Source organism: Odocoileus virginianus, chromosome 12 (assembly GCF_023699985.2).
Source record: "Odocoileus virginianus isolate 20LAN1187 ecotype Illinois chromosome 12, Ovbor_1.2, whole genome shotgun sequence".
NCBI lineage: Eukaryota > Metazoa > Chordata > Mammalia > Artiodactyla > Cervidae > Odocoileus > Odocoileus virginianus.
The window spans coordinates 21559517-21569454 of record NC_069685.1 but is presented as its reverse complement, the minus strand read 5'-3'; the positions used below and the strand labels follow the sequence as shown (position 1 = coordinate 21569454).

The 9938-nt window shown below is 32.6% G+C and overlaps 1 pseudogene; it reads right to left on the bottom strand.

Moving 5' to 3' along the window:
- Positions 1-2669: 2669 nt before the first annotated feature.
- On the bottom strand, positions 2670-2752 carry LOC139037920 (U2 spliceosomal RNA; annotated as a pseudogene).
- Positions 2753-9938: the final 7186 nt, after the last annotated feature.

Below are 9938 nucleotides of genomic sequence, written 5' to 3'. Positions count from 1 at the left end.
TATCAAAGAAGTAGCAGAGATAAGTATAGAAGCATTAACTGTATTGCTATTGGACAGATTATTCTATAAACAGAGATTAAGTCAAATTGAATGGTAAGTTTTTTTCAAGATTTTTATCCCCTTATATATTCTATTTAATTGTTCTGTAAATTACTAAGAGAGGAGTCTCTAAACCATTATTCATAATACTAGATCTATTTTTCCTATTGGTTCTGTCCATATTTTTGTTGTTGTTTTGTGTAATTTGAATCTTTGTTATCAGGTACAAGCACACCTAGGATTGTCATATCTTATTGTTCCTTATATTTTATATATATCCTTTTGTACCTATTAATACAATTGATCCACATTATTTGTATACATTCTATTTATAAAATACCCAATGCAATGTATTTGTGACCCCCAAATCAAATCTTAGGGACTTATTCTGTCATTAACAGATAGTTCAGAGTTCCAAAAGAACTCCACATTCCCAGCTATAATTGAACAAGATGACATCTACCTTCCTGTTTCATCTTTCACAAGAGATGACCAGGGAATGGAGACAGTAGGGGACAGGGCAATGTAGTTTAAAGAAGCTCTAGCTCTGGGGCCAATTGAATAGGGTTTTTTGAATCTCCACCTTGACACCTACTCATGGACAGACTTGGGTATGTTTCTTAACAATTTTGAGACTTCTTTTCTATTTTATAAAATGAAAATAAAATCTTAAAATCAAACATTGACTTTTAGAATTTACCGTTATAATCTATGTGGGATGTTTGTGTGTGTGTATGTGTCTAATATTAAATGTTCCTTAAGAATAATGGTGCATTCACTAGTTCAGTGGTGGCTTTGTAGAATATAATTACTACAAATAATGAGATTATCTGTATTTCTTTTTTCAGTGTTCATTTATTATGATATTAATGTAGCCATCTAGCTTTCTTTTGACAGGTATTTGCATGGCATACATTTTTGCAAACTTTTTCTTTAAACATGCTGTGTACTGTGCTTTGTTGCTCAGTGGTGTCCGATTCTTCGCAACCCCATGGACTGGAAAACATATCTGTAATCTTATATCTGGTTGACAATTCAGTTTTCACTCTTCTCTGTGCTTTCCTCATTTTCCTTCTTCCTCCCTGGTCCTCTTTTCCTCCTCCTCCACAACCTAATCTTGCTTTTTCTATGGTTCAGTCTGGCAATCTCTGCCACTTAACTGTACATGGACCTTTATATTTAATGTAGTTTTTGATACGGTTGGCTTTAAGTCTGCCAATTTGCATCTTTTTGTTCCTTCCCCGTGTCCTGTCTCCATAGTTTCTTTAGATTTTTATTTAAAATCTTGTTTTCAGTGAGACTTACTCCATATTTAGATGCATTTCTGATGTGTTTACAAGTGGAAGTGAGTAAAGTGTCTTCTTACTCTGCCAGTTTGATCTCCCTCTACAAATTTCTTTAACATAGCAGTATACGTTCCTTATACAAGTATTCTTTGGTTCTTCCCTCTCATCCTTTGTTTAGTTATTTTACCTCTGAATGTGTCATCATTTTTGCTTGAAGAATCAATTATTTTTTCAAGAAATATTTAGAGGGGAAAAGTTATATTTATTCACGTTTACTGACTCCATTACTCTTCATTACAGTATGACTGCTGAATTTTCACCTTATATCATTTTATTTCATTCTGAAAAACTTTGTTTAAAATCTTTTTAGTATGTAGGTGATAAATTCTTTAATTTTGTTTTTGTTTTTTACTGTTCTATTTGAAATAGTATATTTATTTTGTGCAAAATAATTTTACTGGCTATATAATGGAAATTGAAGAACTGTCCCATTTCTCTTTCCCCAACACTTTAAAGATTTTTGTTGCTGCTTGGGGCGGGGTTGGGGGAGGGATGCCTGTGTCTTAATAACATTCCAACAAGAAGAGTTTGATCATATCTATCTTTGTTTCCTAATATTCACTGTGCCTTTTTTTCCACATCTAACTTTTTATATCTCTGTTTTCTATGTCTTTACTGTAGTTTGATTAGTATATAATTTAATTTGGTTTTCTCTTTATGTTACTTGAGATTTACTATCTTAGGAAGTTGGGGTTTTCATCAAATTTGTACATGTATTCCATCATTTAAAATATATATTTAAACACAATTTACAAATTAGTGAAAGTGAAAATCATTCAGTTGTGTCTGACTCTTTGCAACCCCACGGACTATAGACTGCCAGGCTCCTTTGTCCATGGAGTTCTCCAGGCAAGAATACTGGAGTGGGTAGCCATTCCCTTCTTCAGGGGATCTTCCCAACCCAGGGATTGAACGCAGGTCTCCCGCATTGCACAGATTTTTTACCATCTGAGCCACCAGGGAAGACCAATTTATATATTAAATGTGATATATATATACATATATATAATACATATATATCATAATATATCTATAACACACATATATAATATATACTATAATATATGTGTAATATATATAATCTTATGTGTATATTATAATTTTACATATATATTATAATATATGTATAATATATAATATATATAATCTTATGTGTATATATTATAATTTACATATATATTTATAAGTGTGCATATATGTATTTATATTTAATAATATACATCCATAATATATATAATATATGCTATATAAATAATATACAAAATATAATATATAATATATAATATAATATACAACATACATAATATAATATGTGCATATTGTATATTATACTACACTTGATCTTAGCCAAAAGGCCAAGAAGTGATATATTGTATATTATAAATATATAATTATATAATACCATGTATTGTTATTAATATAATATATATTATATTATATATGTATATATATCTATAGAAATCTATCTCTCTATATAAACATATATAATAAAATGTAATATATTTTATTATATATTATATATTATAATTATGATAATATAATATAATTATATATTATACTTATATATTAAAATTATATATTATAATTGTTATATATAATATATTTTATATAATAGAATATATAATAATATATATTATATATCATATAGTATAATATAATATTTATATATGATATATCATATATATCATAATATAATATAATATTTATATATATCATATCATGTGTATAATACATAATATAATTATTATATGACATATAATATAATATGTAATAATATATAATATATAATCTATATGATATATTGTAATAATAATTTATATATATAACTATACATATATAATATAATGTAATATATAATGCAATATATATAATTTCATATAAAATATAATATAATGTATATAATATAATATATAATCATGTATAATATAACATTTATATTTTATTATATTTATATATCTAAAATATACAATTATATTATATATAATATATAATAATTTGCAGGGAGCCGGCCTGACTGCTCAGGCTCCTTCTTGGCCCTGAGAGAGATCAAGAGGTCCCTCTCTGTCCCGCCACCCCTGATTTATTAAAGTGCAGGTTGGCCTTTCTCACCTCCCTCAAGGAAATTGCTGTAGCGACCTTTTACTCATTTCCCTGACGAGATTGTCAGGCTCCTGTGTATGGTTTACATCTAGGTAATCTTTAGATAATCTTTAACTGATGTAATCATGATAATCTTTAACTGATTGTAATTATACTAAGACGCCAGTCCCTTGCTCTGATAGTCTTAAAGAGTTGAGATAAAATTCCTGAGCAAAGACTAATGCCTGCGATTCTGCACATATACATGTCCTTGATCTAAATTTAGTGAGTCCTGTTAGCATATATATATGTATGTTACCCCTCAATAAAGTTGTCGGTTTCAGTCGAGAGCTGACTCCGTCCCTCTCAACCCCATCTTTCCGAGTCTTTATTTCTTGGGTATTTCGGCGATTGCGCCCGTGACCGGTTCGTTTGCCGGTAGGTTCCGGCAATAATTATATAATATGTATTTAATATACATTTTATATATTTAATATATATTATATAAATAATATATAATGCTTTATACATATTTTATATAGATAAAGAACATGCATATTGCTTCATTTTCTCATTTTAAAGGCTCCAATTTAACTTATGTTAGATATTTGCTATTGATTATTGTCACTGAGGTTTTATTTTTTAGTTCATTTTAAACTATCTCTGCTATGTCCTCAAATTTACTGGTTTGATGTTAATCTAATTTAATGAATGTTTCATCTGTGGCAGTGTAATTTTTGACTCTAAGAATTCATTTGGTCCTTTTGAATGTGTTTGATTTTTCTCTTCATTGTGCTTATATTTTCCTTTACATCCTTGAGCATATTTTTTATAGCTGTTTTTAAAATCTAATCTGTCATTTTCTTGTTTCTTTGCATGTGCAGTAATACATAATTAGACCCTGATATTGTGAATATTATGTTTTTGTGTACCTACATTTTGTCTTTTCCTTAAAGAGGGCCAAACTTTACTTCTGCAGTCAGTTAAGCATTTTGTAATTGAGCTTTATCCATTGTAGACTTGTTTTTTTTGTTTTTTGTTTTTTTTTTTGGTAGACTTGTTTTTTAAAGTTTGCTTAGTGTATATCCATGGCTGAGATTTCACCGGGGACAATTTAGTCCAATTACTATGGCATGAATCTTCTGTGGTCTCTCTTCCATCTTTCAGTGAAATCTCTAGTATAGTATATATGGTGAAAGCCTGAGTATCTTCTAGTCCTGTGTAAATCTGGAAACTGTTTAGCTTATTCCTTCCTGATAGTTCTCTTCCTCAGTGAGTTGGTTTTACCCTGTGCAAGCACAGACTAATGTTCTTCCAGGGGATTCCCTGTTAGCTCAGACAGTAAGCAGTCTGTCTGCAATGTGGGAGACCTCAGTTCGATCCCTGGGTCAGTAAGATCCTCTGAAGAAAGAAATGGCAACCGACTCCAGTAATCTTGCCTGGAAAACCCCAAGGATGGAGAAGCTTGGCAGGCTACAGTACATGGGGTCACAAAGAGTTGGACATGACTGAGCAACTTCACTTCACTTCACATTCTTTTAGATCTCTTCTCCATGTCAATTCCCTCTATTTAGGTACTCTGACTTGAAAATGCAAGCTTTGGTCTTTCAGTTGTACCCTCTGTCTTCTCAACTCAGAAACTCTTATATATTTTCTCTAGGACTCTTCCCTTATGCACTATAATCTGGAAAGTAACTTGAATTGGAAGGAAAGTGACATTGTAAGGCTTACATTATTTCATTATAAGTCAATTGTTTTCTATTTTTTGAGAGAATATTTTCTACAACTTGGAAATGAAGAAAATATGACTCTAAGGTTATATCTTCTAAATTACAGACTTTATTTTCTGATTTGAAAATAGTTTACTATTGGAAATAGTAAAGACACTTGTAGTACATAGCCAAAAATGAAGAAAAGAAAAAAAAAATAAACATTTTTTCTAGATTTTACATTGCCTTTTTTGAAATTTAATATTTGTGAGTTTATCCTTCAATTAGCTACATATTTTGCTTTCGATTTTGTAGCATAATATTGTATTAAGAATGTCATTAAATTATAATATTTAGTCCTGTTTTTATTGAGTCACTTAGTTGTCTCCAACTCTTTTACAACCCCATTGATTGCAGCATGTTAGGCTTCCCTGCCCTTCACCATCTCCCAGAGTTTGCTCAAGCTCTTGTCCACTGAATCATTGATACCATATAACCATCTCATCTTCTGTCATCCCCTTCTCCTCCTGCCTTCAATCTTTCCCAGCATCATTGGTTTTTTCCTGTGTGTCAGCTCTTCCCATCAGGTGGTCAAAGTATTGGAGTTTTAGCTTCAGCATCAGTCCTTCCAATGAATATTCAAAGTTGATTTCCTTTAGAATTGACTCATTTGATCTCCTTGTTTTCCAGGGGACTCTCAAGAGTCTCCTCCAGCACCACAGTTCAAAGGCATCAGTTCTCTGGCACTCAGCTTTTTTTTACTGTCCAGCTCTCATATTTGTATGTGACTACTGGAAAAATGATAGCTTTGACTAGATGGACTTTTGTAGGTGAAGTAATGTCTCTGCTTTTTAATGCATTGTCTAGATTTGTCATTGCTTTTCTTCCAAGGAGCAAGTGTCTTTCAATTTTATGACTGCAGTCACCATGCACAGTGATTTTGGAGCACAAGAAAATAAAGTCTGTCACTATTTCTATTGTTTCCCCATCTATTTGCCATGAAGTGATGGGACTAGATGCCATGATCTTAGTTTTTTGAATGTTGAGTTTTAAGCCAGCTTTCTCACTTTCCTCTTTCACTTTCATGAGGCTCTTTAATTCCTCTTCACTTTCTACCACAGGGGTGGTATCATCTGTGTATATGAGATTATTTATGTTTCTCCCTGCAGTCTTTATTCTAGCTTGTTACAGTTCATGGTGGTAGTGGTGGTTTAGTCACTAAGTCATGTCCAACTCTCGTGACCCCATGGACTGGAGCCTGCCAGGCTCCTCTATGAGATTCTCTAGGCAAGAATACTGGAGTGGATTGCCATTTGGTTCTCCAGGGGATCTTCCTGACTCAGGAATTGAACCCGGGTCTCCTGCATTGCAGACAGATTCTTTACTGACTGAGCTATAAGGGAAGCCCATATTTGTCCTCAAAAGATATCAACATTATTTTTTTTTTAATTTTTTAATCTATGGCTTAATTGATGTCTCCTTTGGTTATCTAATTAAGTAAATATATGAATAAGATATATTTATTTCTTTTTACCCTTCCTCAAGGAATATAATAAACTTTGATGAGAAATGTAAAAAAAACACAGTAATCTTCACTGTCAGCAGGGTTAGTGGGGTGCAGTGAGGGCTATTGTGAATTGACCAGTGAAGCTCCGAGGGGGTGGATTTCAAACCTTTTCTCATTAGAAGCCAGAAGGCTAGATTTTTATTTTATATGTGCTAATTTTTATGAGGATTTAAGTTTAATTATTTATGCTTATTGAAGTATAGTTCACTTAACAATGTTTTCAGATTTACAGTAAAGTGATTCAGTTTATAATATATACATACACACACACACATTTTATTAAGATTCTTTCCTATTATAGGTCTTTAAAAGATACTGAATATAGTTCCCTGTGCTATACAGTAGGTCTTTATTAGTTACCTGTATTATATATATAGTAATATGTATATGTTAATCCCGAATTCCTGGTTCTTCACTCTCCCCTTGCCCTTTGGTAATGCTTGTTTTCTATGTCTATAAGTCTATTTCTTTTTGCATTTTAAGTTCATTTGTATCATGTGTGCTAATAGATGTTTTCTATTGAACATTATCTGCTATATAATCATTCTTAACACCGAATTCATTCTAAGGCCTCCAGACTGACTTTGCTGTTCATATGTCAGTCTTTTTAGATATTTGTCTTGTCATAGTTTTTTTTTTAATTGATAATGCTTAGTTTGAAGTGAAATATAATTGAAGAGAAAAGTTCTTCTGCTAAGTGATAAATATTTGTGCAACCTAGTTCCAGAAACTTGCAAATTTTTACTTTCTCATTTCTCATTCACTTAATGCTAGTCTAATTATTGCTATTCCAATAGCTGCTATGATTTAAGTAAATAATTGTCAAAATCTAATGAACTCAATTGCTGTGTTGACAGATCAAAATGATCAATAGTGTCTCATATTGGAACATAACTTCCTTTTGATGATTTCCTAATCTCAGAATGTTGTTATTACCAACAAGCAGCCAAGACATCCCATCAAGATATAAAAAAAGTTCTGTTAATTATGCAGCAAGTGTTGCTATACATCACTGACCTTTTCAAAATTCTTTTTTTGTCAGTGTTTCATAAAGCATTTCTGTAAAGGCATTAAAAATAAACAACAAAAGGTCATTGTTTTAGGCTATTTTTTATAAATGATTAAGGGAAAGAGACATATTTCAGCATTTTTGCAATATTGTACAAAAGGTATTTTTCAGCTAAACTTTTGTGGAAATCTTGTATTAAGTTTAAAGCTAATTAAATATACAGAATAACAATGGCTTAGTTCTAAAGCCCTTTGAATCAGCCACTAGGATAACATAAACCTTTGATGGGTTTACATGGTAAAAGAAATCTGCTTTTTCTTTTAGATGTGATGACTAGATTTTTCAGAACAGAATTTTGTACTTTCTCTTACTGGTTAAGCAAACTTCAGGTGGATAATTAATATGGAAGTTTATAGAAAACCAAAATGTTTATTTTACAGTTTAATTATAAAATATGCTTCATCTCATAGACATGTAGATACACATTGCTATGTAAAATTCTTGTTTAAATAAATTTTTATTGTATGTCTGTCAACCAACAGACACTGTTCTTGGCACTAGAAATAGTGTAGTGAGCTGAGAAAAAGAGAATTATGCTGTAATAAGGATCCATTCCAGGGTTGGAGATAGAAAATTTATGTATATGTAATTTAAAAATACATTAAAAACCCAGAGGAATTAAAAAATAAATTTCAGAGTGAACAACAATTATAAATGCTCTGAGGTGAATGAGATCATTCCTGAAATGTTTGAGAAACAAAGCTGATACAGTCACAGAATGACAAATAATAAGGGCCAGATTATTTAGGGTTTCTTAATTCATAGAGAGAACTTTGATTTCTGTTCTGACATTCTAATCTGATTTACATCTTAACTAAACCACTGGAATTGCTATTTGCAAATACATGAAAGACAGGGGTAGAAGCAGTGTGCTCATTAGAGTATTATATAGCACCAATGTGTGATGTAAATGTGGCTTTGTCCAGGATAGTGACAGATGGTTGCTAAGTTCTGGATATATGTATAGGGATCGCCTGAGAAATTCAGACAGAAGCAAAGTGAAAAAGCTTGCTGTGTAGGTGTCTGAGGAAGGAGTATTTCAAGGAGATGGAATTTCGATGGCCAATGCCTTGAGGAGGGAATGTGCATGGAGTCCAGGAACAGTAGGAGCCTATGTGGTCAGAGCAGAGCGAATGGCTGAATGTTGGTGGTTTAGGAGGAGATGAGGTCAGAGAAATAACAGGGACCAAGTAATGCAGGAGAGGGTTTGTGGCAGGAGAGAAAGAGAGGCAACAAGGCCTGAGGGCCTGAGTAACAAGAAGAATGGAGTTAATAAAACTGAAATGAGTAAGGCCAGAAGTGGCATTAGTTTGGAGGAGAATACCAGCCTAGCTGTTTTTGTTCAGTCACTAAGTCATGTCCAGCTCTTTGTGATCCCATAGACTGCAGCATGCCGGGCTTCCCTGTCCTTCAGTATATCCCACAGTTTGCTCAAATTCATGTCCCTTGAATCATTGATGCCATCCAAACATCTTAATCTCTGTCACCCCCTTCTCCACATGACCTTAATCTTTCCCAGGGTCTTTTCCAATAAATCAGTTCTTTGCATCGGTTGGCCAAAGTACTGGAGCTTCAACTTCGGCATCAGTCCTTCCAATGAATTTTCAATGTTGATTTCCTTTAGGATTGACTGGTTTTATCTTCTTACTGTCTAAGGGATTATCAAGAGTCTTCCCGAGCATCACAATTTGAAAGCGTTAATTCTTCGGTGCTCAGCCTTCCTTATGATCCAACTCTCACATCCGACTTGAACACTGGAAAAAATAATCACAGCTTAGACTATACAGAACCTTTGTTGGCAAGTGGTATCTCTTTTTTAAATGTGCTGTCTAGGTTTCTCATTGCTTTTCCTCCAAGGAGCAAGTGTCTTAATTTCATGGCCGTAGTCACGGTCCACAGTGATTTTGGAGCCCAAGAAAATAAAAACTGCCTTTGTTTCCACTTTTCTCTCATCTATTCATCATGAAGTGATGGAACCAGATGTCATGACCTTCATTTTTTTGAATGTTGAGTTTTAAGTCAGCCTTTTCACTCTCCTCTTTCACTTTCATCAAGAGGCTCTTTGGTTCCTCTCTGCTTTCTGCCATAAGGGTGGTGTCATCTGTATATCTGAGGTTGTTGATATTTCT